The sequence below is a fragment of the Cyprinus carpio genome, chromosome B9, assembly GCF_018340385.1.
Source record: "Cyprinus carpio isolate SPL01 chromosome B9, ASM1834038v1, whole genome shotgun sequence".
Classification (NCBI taxonomy): domain Eukaryota; kingdom Metazoa; phylum Chordata; class Actinopteri; order Cypriniformes; family Cyprinidae; genus Cyprinus; species Cyprinus carpio.
The window spans coordinates 33,244,779-33,265,329 of NC_056605.1; the positions used below are offsets into that span (position 1 = coordinate 33,244,779).

The 20,551-nt window shown below is 33.8% G+C and overlaps 1 protein-coding gene and 1 pseudogene across 1 annotated transcript in view; one reads left to right on the forward strand and one right to left on the reverse strand.

The window, feature by feature from the left end:
- LOC122138362 overlaps positions 1-18,930 on the reverse strand; it is a 21,771-nt pseudogene extending 2,841 nt beyond the window's left edge.
- LOC122138547 (NACHT, LRR and PYD domains-containing protein 3-like) overlaps positions 1-20,551 on the forward strand; it is a 788,161-nt gene that overhangs the window by 621,400 nt on the left and 146,210 nt on the right. The gene's annotated exons all lie outside the window — the stretch shown is intronic.

Consider the following 20,551-nt stretch of genomic DNA (forward strand, 5'->3'; position numbering starts at 1 on the left):
TAATTTCTGCTCGTCAGGATGATGGAGCTGATGGGTTTAGCTGGCGAGGCTGAGGTTGTTTCTGTGGGATGTGATTCGTTCTCCGGCTGAACCCTGTGAAGCCCCGATCATAAATGCATCTGTCAGTGTTTCCTGACCTTCTGATTTCGTCTTTGTCTTCGTTTCAGCCGCAGAAACTCCTTCTGCTGTCTGGAGACGAAGTTAACTCGGGCGTATTCCAGCAGAGCGGCGAAGACGAAAAGCCGACACACCGCCATCCAGACGTCTATAGCCTGCACAGAAGGAACCTGCACAGCAGCAGAGAGCCAAAGCTTCACCATAAACTCTTATAACATATTACTGTCTACTACATACCCTACCGCAACCTGTTTGTACCTGCTGATCTGAAGAGCTGCTAAACTGTATTCCATTGTTCCTAAACAATGACAATAAAGTTCTATTCCTATTCTAATTCTAATTCCATGTATACTTTAAAAATAAAATCAAAGTTTTTCAAACATATATTGTTTATTTTATTTATTTAGGTACTAAAAGTGCTTGTTCTTTTGTTTTTTATTTGTTTTTGGTGGCTACTAATGTTTTAAAGTACCCCACCCTATCAGGACTCCTCACCGCCCCACCACCACGCATTTAAATAAAATAAAGGTGTATAAAGCTTTTATATAAAAATAAAATTTTTACTTTAAAATTTATACTTTTTTGTATATATTATTCCTCCATTGGTACAGTAAAATTTTTTTTTTTTGTTTTTTTAAATTTTTTAACAAAAGTATGTAAAACTTTTAAATAATAAAAATTTATCATATAATTTAGTAAAAATTTTTTTTTTTACTTATTTATAATAAACTTATGTGTAAAAGAATTTAATAAATGTATTTAAATTATTTAAATTAATGTATCAGTTACTGATTTATTTAATAGAACATTTAATGTATTACAGTAACAAGCTTTCTTTTTAAAAAATATTTACATATTTTGGGACTACAACGGTTTGAAATATTAAAAATAGTACAAGTGCCTATATTACATAAAATTTTCGGTTTATATATACCATATATATATATAATATATATATATATTATATATATATAATATATATTAATATAAAAATATATTATTTATCTTTTATTTAACTTAGAACATGCATATATTAAAGCAACATATTTATTTTATTTAGTTATTTATTTTGACCACAATATATTAAAAGTTTTTCCAATATGCTGATTATTAGATTAACATAAGGACACATGACGTCGTATGAGGTGAAACCCTCTAAGCTATTCTATCCTCCTTTTAAAGTCATCTTCTGTGATGTACTGAACCCCTCTGCAGTCAGAAAAGCAGCGATTAGAGCGAAGTAATTTTTGCATTATGGGGTTATGAACCAAAAACCCTGATAATTGTGTTCTCAGCTTCTTTTGTTTTCAGTCGGGACTCTTTCCCTTTCATATTCATGTCCCTTTCATGTTGCTACTGCGTATTCTGCGTCTCTCATTTACAACAATGAACTAATTATCCGTCTGAAACTCATTATAAAATATAAATCTCTAAAAATAAGCAGATTTATGCTTTAGTAACTTCTTGATACTCTGGTCCTATTATAAAGAAACAGGTTACAGAATCAAGAAATTACTGAAGCATGAATGTTTTCAGCATTTACAGTATTTTTTTTATCAAGTTAATTTTTTTCTTTGACTGTTAATTTTTTTTAATAATAATAGTAAGACTATGTCAAATAAAATCATTTCATGTGCCGTATTTACTTCCTTTTTAATTAATTAATGTAATTGTTTTTTTATGTGTGAAAAGAAACAAAATAATAGATTTTTTTTTTTTTTGTTTTTTTATTATTTTTTAAATGAATAAATATTTGTGAAAAATTATTTTAATTTGATGAATTAAGATTTTATGCTTTAGTAACTTATTGATTCTCTAATCACTATTTTTTGCAAATAAATAAAGCATGAATAAAAATGACAAAATGCAATAAAATTTAGATTTATTTTACGTATTTACTAAATTAGAACTAATAAAAAATTGAACTAGATTAAAAAAATAAATTTGCAAAATTAAGAGATTTATGCTTCACTCACTTATTGATTCTGTTATATTATTGATATACTCGTTTCACAAGTAGATACTTAAAACTTGAATTAACCCTTTGTTTGCAGAGGAAAAAAAATATTTATATTGACATATTTAACTAATTTAGAAAATAATTGTGAAGTAAAAAATGTTATGAAATCTGAAGTAGTTTTCCTAGGGCTATTATTTAACTTGTTTAAATCTGTTGAATTACATACAATTGGATCTTACTGAGTGAAAATGACACATGACTAAAAATTTAATAAAATGAAATAAATATGTTCATTCTGATCTATATTCTCGTCTCCGCAACAGGCAGAATCGCAGAAAAAATCTAATTTAAAATATTAACAAATCTATAATAATGTATCAGTGATACTAAAATAACTAAATCTGTTCTGCAATAATGTATCAATATTCATTAATGGTTGATCATCCCTGTTTCCGGCCCTTGTGATGAAGTGCTGTGCTGTGTTGTAGTGGCGTGACCTTTGACCTCTGACCTTGGGCAGCGAGGCTCGTGAGCCGGAGCTCTGTGTGGTCATGGTGAGGACGGTGGTGATGCCGAGCGCGACCCGCGCCGGAGCGGCGTCCCATAGTGGATTCCAGAAGGAGAGCGCGGAGAGCGATGAACGATTGAGGAGGCTGGGGGATGTCATCTGGATCAGATAATAACCCATCTGACGCCCTCCCACGCACGGCAACTTCACCATTCGATTGCATGTCGAACTTCCCTGAACACCCACAGACACACGCTTCACAGAGAACCTAACATAAAGGGCCTGAATAGTTCAGAAGATCAATCATTCCTCAGGCCATGCAAGATGTGAGATCCTTTTTTTGTTTGCCATCCGAGATGGTAAGATTTTTTTGAGAATATTTAACTTTTACAGTATGCAAAGGAGTTGGTGAAATGTGTAAAGAAATACATACATATAAAATTTGTTGATTGAAATTAAATAAATGTTAACTGGGAAGAAAAAAAAATTTCAGCTAGTTTTTATAAGGCAAAATGTTCTCATTTTTCATTGTATTTTAACTTCATGTAATTAAAAAAGCTCAAACTAAACAAAAAAATAATAGTTATATAAAAAATTGTGCTTGATATAATAGTTAACTGAAAAAACAAAAAAAATGCAGCTCGTTCTTTCAACGCAAAATTTTCAGTTTCCATTTTAACTTCAGTATTTAAAAAATTAAACTACAAGATAAATATTTAAAAGAATATAAAAATTGGTTGCTTGAAATGAAAATTAAATGTTTAACGTGAAATAAAAATTGAAAGATAAAAACACTTTAAAAACCCATTCAGCTTTCCAAAAAGTTTTTAAGCCCCAAAATTATCATTTTCATTTAGTTTACCTTCAGTGTGCAATACCCCATAAAAACTGAAATTAAAATAAAAATATTTAAATAATAAAATAAATGTTAACTGAAATAAAATGAAATATAAAAAACTTAGACTTTCAGCTAGTTTAAAGCAAAATTTCTTATTTTCATTTATGTTTAATCATGTAATAAAAACTGAAACTAAAATGAAACTTAAAAGTTAGGGTGACAGGAGTATACTAATAAATAAGACATTTTAAAAAACCAACAAAACTAATAAAAAAAAAATCACACAAGGAGAAAACGAAAAAAATACTAAAAACAGTTAAAATTAAAATAGGCAATATAAAAATTACAACAAATTCAAAACATTAACAAAATCTTCTACACTAGATAGCGTCAATGAGACTAAAAAGTAATGTACATAATGATATAAATACTCATAATTAGAATAAAATTATGAAATATTAATAATGTATATTAAAGTTTAAATACAACTAATAAAAAAAAGATGATTCAAATCCATTTTAGAAGTAAAATGTCGCTGGTTAATTCAATGTTTCTTTTGTAATTCAATTGTGAAAATCCTTTACTAGCAGTTTCTGAGTGAAAATGGAAAGAATCAGGCTCATGTTTGCATTTTATTCTGTCGCTACTGGCCATAAAGCTCACTAACTTGTTGTCAGGATTAGTCATACAATCAATTGATCCGAATTGTTATTTAATGCAGGGCTCATAATTCAGGTGCAGCTCAGATTCATACAGGAATCATGTGTTTGTGTGTTTTTCTGCTGATTTGGGAAAAATTTGAAAACAACTTTAAGTGTGATTATTAAAAGCAAAAAAGCCATAAAATGCACAGTGAGAAAAGTGTGATGTGAGAGTTAGCGAGAAACAGAGCGTGGTTTTTTGGACTTATCAGGCAGCACTACTATAAACTGATTTGAATGATGAGGTTGGGACCTGTGTGTTGTAGTGTTTGGTTGCAGTAGCCATGCTCTCTTTCTCGTCTCAAGATCTCTGTGATGATGAACATGAGGGGTAACAGTCCCGCGTCTCTGATGATGAACTGAGGTAACGTCAGACCCTCGGAGACCTGCACCGGACCTTTATCAAGCCGATTGAAGATTAGGTTGTCTTCATTAGAATCATAATAAAACACACTTTCACCTTCATTAAACAGTCGTTTAGTTTAAGGTGAAGTACTAAGATTACTAAAACTGACTGCAAACTAAAAAACCTGAGTAAAAAATAAAAACATAATTTAAACAATATTTAACCAAACAACAAACTGGACACAAATCGCTACAACCAAATGACTAAGAACTTTAACTAAAAATTAACAATGCCAAATGATTTCCTATAAAATAGATAGAAACTCTAGTTAAGAAATATTAAATAAAGTTTATCCCAAAACTAAACCAATTCTTTAAGTATTGAAATTGGAAAATATTAATATTATTATTAAAGTTTATTAAAGTAATGAATATATAAATATAAAATTTTAAACCTATTAATTAAAACCGGACAAAAAGTACAACAAAGTGACCTAAAACTTTAAAATAAAAATGAGAAGTTGGAATATAAAAAAAAATCTAAATATAATACCAACTAAAAATAACACTACTAACACTGAAAACAATGTCAGATCTGCCCCTAGGAATTAAAACTAAAACACAAGTCAAAAATATTAGGCCAAATATACATAAAAACTGTAAAAAATATAACATATTTAATACAAAAAACTATTCAAACGCACCATTCATAAATATATTACCAATTTTAAAAATAACTGAAATCCCTGTCACCCAAAAAAATTATGGTAGACATGATAAAAACGCATTAAAAAAATGGACAAAAAGATACACAGTAAAATGACTACAATTTTAACCTAAAATTAAAATTAAAATGGTAAATATAAGAAACTCATAATTCCCCCTCTTAGATAAAATCGATAAAAATAGCTTCTAGACACTGACATACAAAAATAATAATAAACTACTTATCCTAGGCATTGTTTAAAAAAGCCCAACAAAAAGCACCACACCGAACTGTCTAAAAACTAACTAACCCTTAATATGCCAAAACCAACACGTCAAAAGTAAAACTGACCAAAAATATTAACAAATATCGTAAAACTAAAAATTACTTAAAGCTGAAATAAAAAAAAAATGTGTAAAAGATTTAGTAAATAATAAATGTGCAAAAAAAATATCTTTATCTAAAATGAAAGTTTAAACAGAAAATATAAAAATAAAACTGAGTACAGATATGGTAAAACTAAAAATAACGAAACAAAAATTGAAATGAGAAGTAATATAAACAATATAGACATTAATAAAACCGACACAACAAGAAAATGTGTGAAACATTAAAAGAGTCAAATGAAGATGGGAAGCTGGATGCATGAAGTACGCACAGCTCTCCAGCTGCATGGTGCAGGTCTGAACGTCCATCGGGAAGTTCTTCAGATCCATCGGACACGACAATATTAACGTCAACCTGCAGACAGCGTGACAAATAACGTAATGCTTATGAATGCGTGTGATACGTTATTGTAGCGTTATACATACCTGAGTTTATCTGACAAACACCTGCAAAAAACTCATGACTTACGCAAACTGCCATGAATTCAGAGCTGGATTTACAGTAAGAGCTACAGAGATCTCGTGCGTTCGCGCTCGAATCAAATATCACTAGTGAATAGAAAAGCTTCGATTTCTATTGTTTGAGCACTAGTAAAATATTTCTGTTTTGCGTTCTGTTCTAATTCGGTCATCTTTAAGACAATGTCTCCTATAAACAGCACAATCTGAGAGATTTATGATTCATTTTGTGCTATAACTTTTCATAACTATTCTAAAAACTAGTTAGATTATAAAATGAAACAATGCCATTTTTTCAATGGTCTCAGTGTATGATTTTTTGATCCCTATTATAGTATTTATTCACTATTTTGAATTACCTTTATTATCTTTTTTGGTTTGGTTTTAAAATGTTGTTTTATTAAATTGGCTTTGTGCCTTTGTGCATTTTCTTATTTTTTTTATTTAGCTTTCCATTTTTTTTTATTTGTTTATTACTTCAACTTTTATTTCAGTTTTCATTCATTTTTTTAGTTTCTCATCCAATATTTATATTTTATTCCAGCTTTCTTTTTTTTTTTTTTTTTTTTAGTTTTTTTTTGTTTTTTTATTTTTTTTTATTCTTTTTTTTTTTATTTTGATTGCATTTCTATTTTAGTTTTCATAATTATTTTTAATATTAAGCTGTTTTTAATCTCTGTGTTTTATGATAGGTAAAAATTGATAGCCTGAATGCAGACTGTAAGTCTTTTGGATAAAAGCGTCTGTTAAATGCATAAATTTAAATTTAAAATTAAATTTTTAATATTTCTATTTGAGTCTTTTATTTTAATGCTTTTTATATATTGCTTTTTGCACGTCTGTCACTTTTATGTTTTTTTTTATTTCCTTAATTTATTTTTATTTTGTTATTTTTATTTTAGTAATTTTAGTTCTTCAACTTAAAAGGTTTTATTTGATTATACTTCAATTTTATTTTAGTTGCCATGGCAACAATTCTAATTTAAGTTTATTAAGTTTAAGTTTTTAATCTAATATTAGTATTTTCTTTTATTGATTTCATTTTAATTTTATAGTTTTAATCATTATTTGTGGCTTTTCGTAAAAAAAATGTTTTTTTAAATCTATTAGCTTTCATCAATTTTTATTTATTTTAATTTTTGTCATTTTTGTTTTTCAATTTGAGCTTATTTTCAGTTAGTTGAAAAGGCAACATTTCTCATTTTGTTTAGGTTTTTATTCTTATATTTAGATATTTTAAATTCAGCTTTCATTTAAATTTTAGTGTAATCATTTTATTGTTATAATGCTTTTGTCCTTTTTATTAGATTTTTAAAAAATATTTTTATCTTTTTTTCATTTTTAGTACTTAAACATCTTTTGTTTCAGTTTCAATTTCTTATTTCATTTAAGTTTTTAATCATGTATTTATATTTTATATTTCAGCTTTCATTTTAATTTAGTGCTTTTATTATATTTAAATATTTCTATTTAAATTTAATTTTTATTTCAGTTTTAGTAATTTTAGTAGTTCAACTTCAAATTTGATATTTTATTAAACTTAATTTTATTTCAGTTGCCAGGGCAACATTTGAAGTTTTTTTTCATCTAATATATATTTTTCATTTTGTTTTATTTCTTTCATTTAAATTTTAGTTTTAGTCATTTTGGTTTTAAACATTATTTAAATAGTTTGTGCTGTAATTAGTTTTTGTTATTATAAAACATTCATCCTGTTTGATCAAATGAAACAAATGGATTTAAATAGATGCTTAAAAATATGAAAATCTACTCCAGATTAACCCTAAAAAAGCCTGAGATATCGAAGTCAGAAAAATAAAAAAAAAATTTTTTGAAATGGAACAATTTATGAAAACTTTACAAAATATAAAAGAAGTTTAAAAAATAGTTTGCATGTGTTTTATATGTTGTACCATATTTGATCCATCAAGTTTTTGATGGAACATCATATAGTCAGATACAGTGAGGAATATAAAGAAAACACCGCCACAGACTGAACAAACATCAGTGAACTAAAAATTTGAAAGTGCTGCAGATGGCTTGATATTTCTATGATGGAACATTCTGCTGGTGTGATGTCAATCAGTGAGATTCTATTATAGAGCAGTGCAGCAGATACTGACATAAAATCTAAATATCAATAGCCATCTATCTCTATATCTGCAGTACATCTGTCTGCAGTAAGGTGAGATGTAACTGATCAAACATCAATAATGCAGTGATTGAGAGGATGAAGAAATAAAGTCTCCTCAGAAGATGTGAGATGTTCTGGAGGGCTTGTGATAGATCATATCCTCCTCCGTGAGTGAACAGTGAAAAGTAAATCTTCTGGATAAGCGAAAAACGTACTCCTTCAAAAGATCCTGATGATCTAGATTTGAGACTCTAAAACATGATTGCAGCTGGAGGACTCTCAATAGTAAAGCTTGAGCTGCTTCCGAGGCTGGGCTTCAGTTCTCGTAGTCATCTGGGAGCATATTACTGCAGGTTGATTCTGACCTTTACTTGATCAATAACCTCGCGTTGCCCTATGGCTGACAGAAATGGTCAACACATGAAGCATTTCTAGACAATGTACACACACTCTTAAACTCTCGTTTCAGGAGACTTGAATGGTGTGTGTTGCGTCATCTTCATCTTCATACGACCATGATGCTGTAGCGGAACAGTGTCCCGTCCTTGAAGACCTCAGGGAGCTTGTTCTCCAGTCGTGACGTCGTGGAAGTTGGCTCCCTTGCCGATCGTTGGCGAAGCTAATCACCTCAATTTTGTTTCCAGATGGAGTCGCGAGATCATGGACGGGTCCAGATCCTAGAGAGGTAGTCCTGGATACTCGCGTCTAGGCAGACGAGGGTCGTTCGCACTGCTGAGCAAGGAAGATGTTCACTCGCTGTAGTCCTGATCAGTCACAAGTACAAAGCATCACCAAATCAGTCACAGTGAGCACATTTTCAACATTCTCAAACATTCACATTCTCCTTTGAAAAACCTTCAAAGATCATATATGTGACCCAGAACGACACAAAACCAGTCATGAATGGAAAAATTGAGATGTATACATCATCTGCAAAGCTGTGAAATAAATAATCTTTACCATTGATGTATGGTTTGTTAGGATGATAATTTGTTTGAGATATAACTATTTGAAAAATCTGTGGATCTGAGGGGGAGCAAAAAAAAATCTAAATATTGCATGCAGGAAAATCATCTTTAAAGTTGTCCAAATGACGACTCTTAGCAATGCATATTACTAATCAAGGAAGAGAATGTTTTGATATATTTACGGTAGGAAAATTTACAAAATATCTTCATGAAGAACATGATCTTTACTTAATAACCTGATGATTTTTGGCCATTAAAAGAAAAATCAGATAATCTTGACCCATGCAGTGATAGTGTGGCTATTGCTACAAATAGTACTTCTGTGCTTCCTGCTTCCTAATTAATTACTATATTAATAATCAAAAACAAAGCCAATAATTTTTAATTTGATCTTTGTTAATTAAAAATAAAGAACAGATGCAAAAAAGCAACAACAGTAGAACAAATATATAAGAAAAGAATGAAACGTTTTTCATTTTACATCTAAAACAGAAAGCATTCAAAGTGAGATAAAACAAATCATCAGAAGTAAAAATCACTCAGCAAGTGTGTTCATCATTAAAAAAATAACATGATTATTAAACCTATAAAAGCAGTTTGATCAAGATCAGAATTTTCATTTTGGGGTGAACTAATTCTTTCATTTCATCATAACGTGAAGATTATTAGCCATTCAGTGTCTTCGCAAGCGATTTTCTGTGCTTTTGTTCAAAGTTGAAACTTTCAACTCTAGCAAAAATCCAAAGCCTTTCAAGGTTTTCATTATGAAACTGTTTGAAAATGCTGTTGAATGGAAATATTAGCCAGGACTTTTTTGGTTCAATTTCATGAGACAAGGCAAAAAACAGCATTTACAAAAAAAAAGCCTATAGAAATCAAGCTAATTAACTGACAGGAAATATTAAAGATAATATTTGTAGAGGCATAATTTTGATGTGGCATGGCACATTCTTTAAACATGCTGATTTTATATTAGCAGTTAACAATGGTATTATATATACATTATAATGACGGAATATATTAAAAATATTATAAATTGTATAAATGTATTTTAAAATAAAATATATATATACAATTTATATTTTATACATGAAAAATAAAAACACGTTTTTTTATATATTTTATACATCTGTCTATATATAGATCTAAATATATTCTAGTTATTAGAATTATGACACAAAAGTAAATAATCCAGATGCATTGCATTCTTTTTGTATTTAGGATATCATTATTTTAAAAACTAATGAAATATATAAAATCATAAATGAGTGTTTTTTTCACATGTAGTATTTTTTGCACATCATTTTAATGCTGTTTTGTCCAAACTCATTAAAGCTCTTGTCGTATTTTGTATTCTCTGTACAGTTCATTAGTGGCCTTGTATGATGGCTGCTGAAAAATGATGTAAACATGTAAACAAAATTAGCATTTGATCAAAGCAGCGTCTCTGCTGTTCGCTTTTTAATATCCCGCTGGAGATGCTTTTGGATTTCAGGAATATTTCTTGGGAAAGAAGAAGGAAGAGCTGCCTCCATGATCTGGGAATTGTTACTTACGCCCTGAAGCGTCGGGAAATCTCCAAACATGACTCTAAACAATCAATCATTCTCCGTCTGAATTATTAAAACAAAAGCACTTTCAGGAAAATTGAGGGAATGTTTCTGTGAAACGTCAGTGGGACTTGAAATCTTGTTTTAAGAACTAATTTCCAAATATATGTGGGACTTTTTTGGATTTTATTCATGTGATTGATTGGAAAGTGTTGATTAGAGATTAATTGCAACAGGAACAAATAGTAAGAACAGTAACTAGATAATAATTCCTGTCAATTTATCCTTTTAGCAAAGTAAAGACGTAATGACAAACACTCACCATAGTGGTTTCTGTCACTGAGCCGAAGCTGTTGATGAATATGTTGCACGTGACGTTCACAGGAGGACCTGCAGACAACAGAGAAGAATATTATGTCAAACGTCAAACGAATTCGGGTTCTTGAACATGTTGAGCCAAAATTCACCATTCAGATGACGTGTAGTATAATATGACGAGGTAGGATTGTAGTGCTCTTGGCTGCTCAGCAAGGCTGCATTTATTTGATTATAACAATGAGTAAAAAATATGAAATATTATTACGAATTTAAACTATGCTGTTTTTCTGTGGAATACTGTTAAACTGTAATTTATTTCTGTGATGCGCAGCTGAATTTTCAGGCATACTCAGTCTTACAGTGTCACTGTCCTCAGTGTCACTATTGATCTTCAGAATATGCATAATAATATGTTGATTTGCTGTGGTCACGAACACATTTCTGATTTTTTTTATTGTTCACATGTTGCCCAAATCAGTCTTGTGTGTTGCACAATATTTGTGTGGAAACTGTGATATATTTTAGATTTCTCTGGATTTTTGATAAATGAGTAAAGTTGCCCAAGACACAGCATTTAGTTTGAAATAGAATATCTGTTGCATAGACATTATAAATGTCTTTACTGCAGTGTTATTTTAGTATTGTTTATATACTACCATAAATTTTGAATAATCTTTTGAGTTAGTCTGTATTTAAATAAACCTTTTTTTAGGATTATGTACTTTTGTAATTTTAATTTAATTTTTTATATTCCGGTTTAGGTCTAGTTTTTATTCATTTTCCAGTTTATCATTAATTGCCTTTGATTTCATTTTTAGTTGCCTAGGTAACACTTCTAATTTTTTCAAGTGCCTTGTCCTTTAATCTTTTCTTTCTACATTATTTCAAATTAGAGGCAGCCAGTGTTTTCCTGGTTTTCTTGTTCTATCCCACTAATTAACCCCATGCCGTTACTTAACTCCACTCCTTTTGATCAACTTTACCTGCATTAACTGAATAAATGCAGCATATTGTAACTGTAACTGCTCTCCTTGACAATATTTGATTGAAAAAATGTCACTAATATCATTACTGTATATTAATGAATAATTGAATTAATATACATGAATGATTTTCATTATGATTTTAGATTAGTTTCAGCGTTTACGGCCATCATTTATACAAAGAAAAGTTTGTTATTTTGTTAAGGCAATAAAACTTCGCATGCTTTACACCCCTCACCTTTGATCAATTTAATGCATGCTTCCGGTACAGTTATTGTGGGTCTGCAAAAATGTTAATATTGATTGGCCTTTTTGCACACTATTTGATTGCACACTTATAGCTATAATCCTTGTCTAACACTTCAGTTTTTTTTAATTTCTGTTGCTTCGCTTCAGCTCCCTCATTAGTAATCCCACTTCAGAGTTAAAAGCTGTTAGGCTCCATGAAATGCCGTGTCCCTATTTGAACAATGTATGTGTTTACTCTGCACCTGGTTCATCAGTAGCATGTTGAACATGATTTAAGGCGCAAGACGGTCAAGCATTTGTCAATATATTGTGAATCTATGCCCCACAGGATGGTTTGTGGAGCTAGCTTGTCGGCCTGTCATGGCATTGTTAAGCGCCCATGTAAAGGAGTTTATTAGAGTTCTCTAGGTGGGCGGAGCTTTCCTAAAAATAATCCATTAGATGCGCCGTGGAGGGATTTTGAGGCCTCGTGAATGTTTTCTAACCCCGATTGTGTTTTAAAAATCACTCTGGGGCATCAAATAAAAAGCACACATCCATGCCAAACCTGAGCTGAATTCAAAGTCTGGCGTCTCGCTCTGCTGTTGAGGGCCTAGGAGACACAGACAGATGCATTCATGCTTTAATGAGCATCCTGTCAGAGAAAAAGGGCTTCCCTCAGAAAGCACCAGAAAGGTTAGAGAACTGTTCCCTCACTAGAGGCACTGAACTCACGCAGACTGAATCGCTCTGGCTCTGTTTCATTCTCCATCCTTTGCTTTGGGACAGCGCCAAAATACACTAAAGTTCCTGCTTATAGAAACCTTCTCAAATATTGCATGAGGCAGATGATCCTGTCTGCCCCCCTAGTGAATCCTCTTAGCGTTTGTACCATGTTATTTAGTATATAATATACGTGTTTTATATATTCCTAAGTAATGACATAATATAACTTATTTTTTTGCTTGCACCATTCAAGTTAAATCATAAATGAAATCCTAAAATTTTGTCAGCAGCCCGACTCAGACTGTTTTTGTTTTTTTAATTTGTTTGTTTTGTTTTTTTGTTACATTTGTTATAGCCCTTATTGTATTTCAAGTGATGAATATATGTGTCACTAGTGCGTGTTTTAGGCATATTTCACTCTCAAAATTATCACGAAAATTAAGTCCAGAACCTATATTAAGATTTTTTTGCAGGGTTAATTCTAACCCCTTATTGCATATGCAACAATTACTCGTACTAAATTCTTATCTGCTGTAACATCCCCCCACCAAACAATAATGAACTATATTTATAACCATCGAAAAATTAACAGCTATAGCATATTTTTTTTTGCGTTTGTCGCAATTACTGTAATATTATATTATGCACATTACATTCCTAAATGCTTATTGCCTGTACAGCTGCCTGCAAAACAACAACAGGAGACGCGCCCTAGTATTAATAATTGTGGCAAAAAAGTAGAATGTAGTCATATACAGTTATTAAGATTTGCCCTTGTGCCCTCCTCCCACTTCTCGCAAGTTTGCATTCACCCCTGGTCCTAGCCTTTATCGTACACTTTATCTATTATCGAGTTATAAAACACTGGTGTCCTAACTGATGAAGCCTACTTGGTGGTATGTCCATTTAAAGCCGCTATCCTGCCCCTAGGCATCAGTCCCGGTGCCCTCTTATGAGCACGCCCACTCCACTACCCCCTCCTTGTGCGAGCATACCTTTATTACTCTTACCGCCACCTTCGTTATCTTCAGCTCGCTGCACGATCCCGCCCCCATCAACCAATTCTATGAGCCTATTGAATCACCGCTTCTCCTATCACAGCTATATCACGCTCTTTTGCTCCAATGTTAACTACTTCATTAACTTAATTTAACCCTGCGTTCGTCTGAATCATGTCTTATGAGTCGCCTTTCTCTGTTTCGAGTCCTTTCTGCCTGGAATTCTATTTCTTTTTCTTAGTTGCTATTGGAGTGGGTGAGATGTACGTGTAAAGGGAGCTGCCGGTTGCCTGAACGTGTTTTGCCCGTGCGCCGTGTTCCGGGCGCCCCGCCCGCGCTTCAAAAGCATGCTTGCTCTGGGTGATGGTTTTCGGTTGCCTTCAGCGCCAGCCTCTGGTCCCGAGGAAGGCGGGGCCGCACCCGCCCGTACTAGACCACACGTCACTGTGTCAAAGGGCAAAGCGCTTACCGGCCAACAGGTGTGCAAGCTCGTTTTATCTTGTTGTTCACTTCTATGCTGGCTGTTGAATTAATGCGGTATCTCTGCTCAGATTACTCATGGATGGGAAAAAAATTGTGGCATGTTTTACCCGGCATTTAATGCAAGCGGCATCCCAGGCGACTGTGTGTTCCATAAAGGGCATCCTAAGGCTCTGAGGTGTATGCGTAGCTCGGACTTGGTTTCAATGTGTCCACGGGCTTCTGCTTTCGCTGCTATTAGTGAAACGGCGGCCTATTAGCTGCTCCGTCATCGCTACATTTTGCTTCAGTTGCTGATGTACTGTGACGGCGAGGCCGACTGGACTGGCGTGCATGCCCCCCTTCGCCTAGGCAGTTATATGAGGTCTCTAAACTATCACGCTCTAAAGTGGGCAAAAAAAAAGTCACCCTATAGGGGATGCTTTTGTCAGCAGCAGCAGCTGTTGCGCGCATCTTATGTTCCTGGCGTATTTTAAGATCTCACGTGCGTCCGTGCCTCAGTGCCACGATTGCAAGTCCCGGCACAGTCCCTTGTTACTTTCTCCATAAAGAAGAGCCATTGCATGATCGGCGGCTTCGCTTTAGGCGACTGTTGGAACCATGAGTATAGGCGCGATTAATGAGAAGGACAGTGCTGCTTTGTTCGGAAGAATGCAGCTGTCTTTTTGGGGAGATGTTTATTTTGGTTAAGGGCAGTGGCCAGTGTGTGCTGGGGGGGGTGGGTTTGTGTGGGGGTGTTGGGGGGGGTGGAAATGCGATGTCGAGGCCAATGACTGCCCGGATGAGCCAAATTTGAAGAATCAAGCAAGCGCGTGATTCAGTGACGTCCTTCAGAATGACGTATCAGGTCGCTGATTGTTTACTAAAATGAACAAGCTGTTGAACTAGTATACATTGAGGCGAGAGCAAGCACCGAGAGGTATACTCCTCTCATAAGAACAGTGCGGCAATTGCTTCATTAAAAAAGGTAAAAAAAAAATAAAATGAACGAAAGAGCCAATGATCAGAATTAGTCCGTTTGAATGATCAAGCGAGCCAAGGATTCAAGTGACTCTCATTAAGAGAACATTTTATCGCGTGTACACTTTGACTGAATGAAAGAGCTGTTGAATTGAAAACGAGTGCAGCAATGATCTTCAGAGAAGACTTTTATAAGAATCAGCAAGCCCAATGTTCCAGGACTCTTTCTGTAAAGACTTGGTCAATGCTTCGTTCTGAATGAATGAGCCATGTGAAAGGAATCCAACTCGAAATCAGTGATTCGAGTGACGTCCTTCATAGTACAGTCGCTTATTTCTTTTCTGAATGGAATCCGCTGTTTGAATGCATCGAGTGAGCCAATGACTCAGAATGAGGCCTTTTGAAGAATCAAACGGACCAATGATTCAGTGACTTCCTTCATAAAGACAGTCACGATTGCTTCGTTTCCTCTGAACGAAATGAGGGCCTTTGAATAAATGAATCAAGCAAACCAGTGATTCAGTGACTACTTTCATAAGTGACGGTGGGTTGCTTTGTTTCTGAATGAATGAGCTGTTTGAATAAAGTGAGCGAGACAATGATTCAAGTGAATCCTTCTAAGGCCGGTTGCTTGCTTTGTTTCTGAATGAATGTGAGCTGTTTGATAACTGAGCGAAGACAGTATGATTCAAGTGACTCCTTCATGAAAGGACGGTTGTTGCATGTTTGTTCATGATATGAAGGAGTCTGTTTGAATAAATCTGAGCAAGACATGAATGATTCAGTGCTCCGCTTCATAAGGACAGGCGCTGCTTCGTTTCTGATATGAATGAGCTGTTTGAATGAATCGAGTGAGCCAAGACTCAGAATGAGCGCATTTTGAATGAATCAAGTGAAGCCATTGATTTCAGTAACTCCTACATAAAGGACGGGTCACTTGCACATCCGTGTTTCTGAACGAATTAGCCTTTTGAATAAAATCAATGCGAACAATGATTCAGTGACTCCATAAAGGATAGTCGCTTGCTTCTTAGCTGACCAGCCATTACTCAAATTTAGTGAGCCAATGATTCCGGTGATACTGATAAAGACAGTTGCTTGTCTCGGCTGTGTCAGAAAACTGGAAAATGCTGCCTTCAGAGGACACATTTTAAGGTAGGAAGATATGAAGGCCCAATCCGAACTCCAATGTCCGGTTCACATCGAGACGCCTTCATCTGATCGATTTGTGAAGGCAACATAGCTGTATCCTGCCTTACAAGTCACTGCCTGATCAGATGTGGCCCTCACTGAATGAATCAAGAGAGCCAATGATTCAGCGATTCATTCATGAATCAGTCGAATGTATGATTGAATAACTCGCTCATGAAGACCAAATGCTTCCACCTACTGGCCAGTTTTAGTTTCATATTTTCAGTATCATTTCATTTTCTTTTTAAACTACTTCATATTTCAGTATGTCGAATGTATGATTGAATAACCCATTAATGTCTATGTTGAACCCCACTAACTCATAGCATTATTTATGCATTTCTAATTGCAATTTAAATCAGATGCAGCTTCTGAAAACAATGTCTTGTCCACATTGGTTCTTGTGTAATAACTGTGGGGGGTGGGGGTATTTCTCAACTCAAATTGATGTGTGATTAATTTGTAATTGATTCAATTAATTAACAGGTGCATCATGTTATTATTTCGTAAAAATTGTAATCACATGCATCATTATTTGTAAAAATAAATCTGAATCTGAAAACGCTATGATAAAGCTGCATCAGGATGTTTTGATGCATGAGAACAGCAGTGTAGTGAACTTTATTTTCAGTGGTTTCATGCCTTTAAAGTTTGGTCTTATCCGTGCGTCGTAACCGGACGTTCTGCCCATCGTTTTGTCCAGGAAATCAGAGGGAGACATCGCAGATGGAAGATTCACGTCCCGTTATTCAGGCTCCCGTACTCTGTCCTGCCCGTTATCCTGACACACAGTAAACATCACAAACCATTTACGTTATTTTGGGAAATTCCTCTTAGTGTTCTTTATGGCTTATCATTTTTATAGGCATAAACTAATGTTCGCCACATGAATGTTACCACAACTTTTTTTTTGGTATAATGTTAGTAAAAAATAAGAAAACCACTTTAGCAAAGTAACATCACTAGAATAGAATTAAGTAGAATTAAATTTATTCATCATAAAAAAAATCTCTTTTTTAGGTTATATCAATGCACCGAGGCTCTTTGTCCCTACAGAATGAACTGAGGCCAATAGAGCGAGGCTAGTTATCACACCTTTACTCCACTGAATATCGTGCATCTTGTTTTATGTTTTATTTTTTAATGTCAGTTTCTGTATAGACACAAATCAATATGAAAACAAGTTATTTAACACATCTGCCTCTGTTGTTCAGAAAATGAGATACAGTTCATTTAAACACAATTTGACCCTCACTGCGGGGCATGTTGTCACACTATTGACACAAATTAAAGAAACAGCACAAATGTCCCATCATAATTAATGAAATATGTGACAGTGTCAGTTCGGTGGCATTAAGTTGACCTTCTTTGTTGTGATGTTGTCTCTTTCATGTAAGTCAGTGAGGCTTTATTTTGTCTACTTATTAACCAACATGCGTCACACAGATATGACACTGGGTGATGCAGAATTCCCACAAATATTCTAATCAAATTGTGTTTTGAAGTAGATATGTTTGAAATCAACAAGGAGAGCAATGCTATTTGTGTAGCTACTTCTCAATAAAAACCTAAGTCCTGAGAAATTCCTGAGATACTATATACCCTTTCCTCTACACAGAGAATCACAAAAAATAGAATGGAATCTTCATTGATCCGCGCACGAATTCGAATTTGAATTTGAAGTAGTGACGTTCTGATTTTGATCCGAGCGTTCTTGATTGTCATGGCAACGCGCGGTAGGCTCCCCGCGCACAAGAGAACGCTCAGAGACGCTCCTCGCGCTTCTGCGCTTCATAAACGTCCCTGTATCATAATGCTGAGCTGTTTAGAAGCCTAAACAATTGTTGCTTTAACAGCTGAAGAAAAGGAGCACGTACCTGAAGTTGTGCATTTCTATCAAGCACGCGAGGAAAGTTGTGAGGAGTTTTACAGAAGGGCGAGTCATTCCTCTGGCTGCGCGCGCGTTCCCTCATGGGCTCAGAAACGCGCCCTGAACGAACGCCAGTCGCGTTTTCTTCCGAGCTAAAACACAGCCGGAGGATTCCGCAGGTGAAGCCGCTTCAGTCCAGAATCTTCATGGTTTCATCTGTGTGAAGGAAACGACACCGACACGCCGCGGATCCGGTGTTTCGCGTCCCCAGCGCAGTCTAAAATCATTGTGCGCTCCAGTCAGACGCGGTGGGAACGGAACGAGCGATTAGAGATGACGGATGCAGTCCTGTCTGTCGTTAAATGCTGTGTCTTCAGAGTGAGACGCGTCTGTCAGCGCTGGAGAAGCTCTTCTGATGACAGACGCTGGATTGTGCGCCGGGTTCAGCACTTGGGCAGCTCCGCGCCTCTCTGCGCGCATGCGCAACAAATCCGAAGTGATCTGAAGCGGATCGTGAGCGGATTCTTAATCGTGAAATCTTGATTAAGGAGTTTTAAGGAATAACCACCGAATTAAGACTCCGCCCCTGAAGTAATTTAAAACGATATGTTTGTTTTAAAAGTGTGTAAGCATATTCTTCCATGTATTCTGGTAGCGCTTTCAAATAACATTTCGACACAATAACCACCGTGTTACCTACATTTAATGTTACATTAGATTTTTAGCACCCGAGCGATTTCAGTTTTGGATCGGAGGGTAGCATTGAAGTATTCTAATTTTTTTATTATTATATACATATTTTATTTAATTTGTTATATTATTTAAACATCACAAATGGATCACAATAACATTCCGACATAACCAAATATGTTACATTACATCAGAATGTGTCCAAAACAGACGCTTGCGAACAAAAATTCCCGTTCCAACCTGGTAACCATAGCAACTGAGCGATTTCTGTTTTGGATTGGAGGTAGCATTGAAGTATTCTAATTTTTTTTATTATCATACACATATTTTATTTAATTGTTTATATTATTTAAACATCAAAATAGATCACAATAACATTTTGACAAAACCAAAAATGTTACATTACATCAAAATGTGCGCAAAACAGACGCCATCGCCAACGCGGTAACCATAGCAACCGAGCGATTTCTGTTTTGTATCGGACGTAAAATCAAAGTATTGTAATTTTTTATTTATTTATTATTATTATACACATATTTTATATAATTTGTTATATTATTTAAACATCACAAATACATATCAATATATATAAAAATATTGTTTTGTGTAAAACGTCTTAGTTGACTTTTTGGGCCACCATAAGAGAATTGAGATGCGCACAACAAATTTCAACCGATTCCACCCAGATAATTAATGGCAGAAATTCCTTTAAATTGTCTATGCCTTTTTAAAATTATTGAATAATTTGCACCATAATTGGAATCACAAAAACATCCTCAGCACATGAATTTACATAAAAATATTATATACTCAAAGGTTATGAGAGTGTAAGATTGTATTTTTAATATTTTGAATTTAGTTTTTTACATTTAATTTTTAAGTTAAAGTTATGTTTTTGTAATTTTCAATTTTTTTTTTTTTTTATTTATATGTAGCTGAATTTATATATATGTATGTATATGTTATTGATAATTAGTTTTAGTGTTAGTTAATAACCCTGACTATATTCTCCTGCCACCCTGTACAGAGGATAAGCTGTTTGAATGGAATGCATGGATAAATTCTATATTTTCTGTTGGTTTACCATTTTCAGGTCAAGTCATTAACCATTGTTTTAAAAAAAAATATTGTGTACAACCTCTGTTGTTAATTGTTTTTTATTTTCTAAAATATCTATCAAACTGAAAAGGAAATAAACAATAGGCTCACCAGCTCACACCTCTAGGGAATTTATCAGGAACCCAGGTTGCCTAGGTTGCATTTTAAATTGGTTCAATTTTGAAAATGTTGAAAGTTTTAGATTGTTGATTTTGTTGATTTGGTGAGTGAGGGGAGTGTCATGTCTGTGTGACTGACGGCATCAATCACATTATTTAGATTATCTAACCGCTTAGCAAAAGCGGTTTCTTGTGTTGTGTTTCAGTTCTTTTCTAGG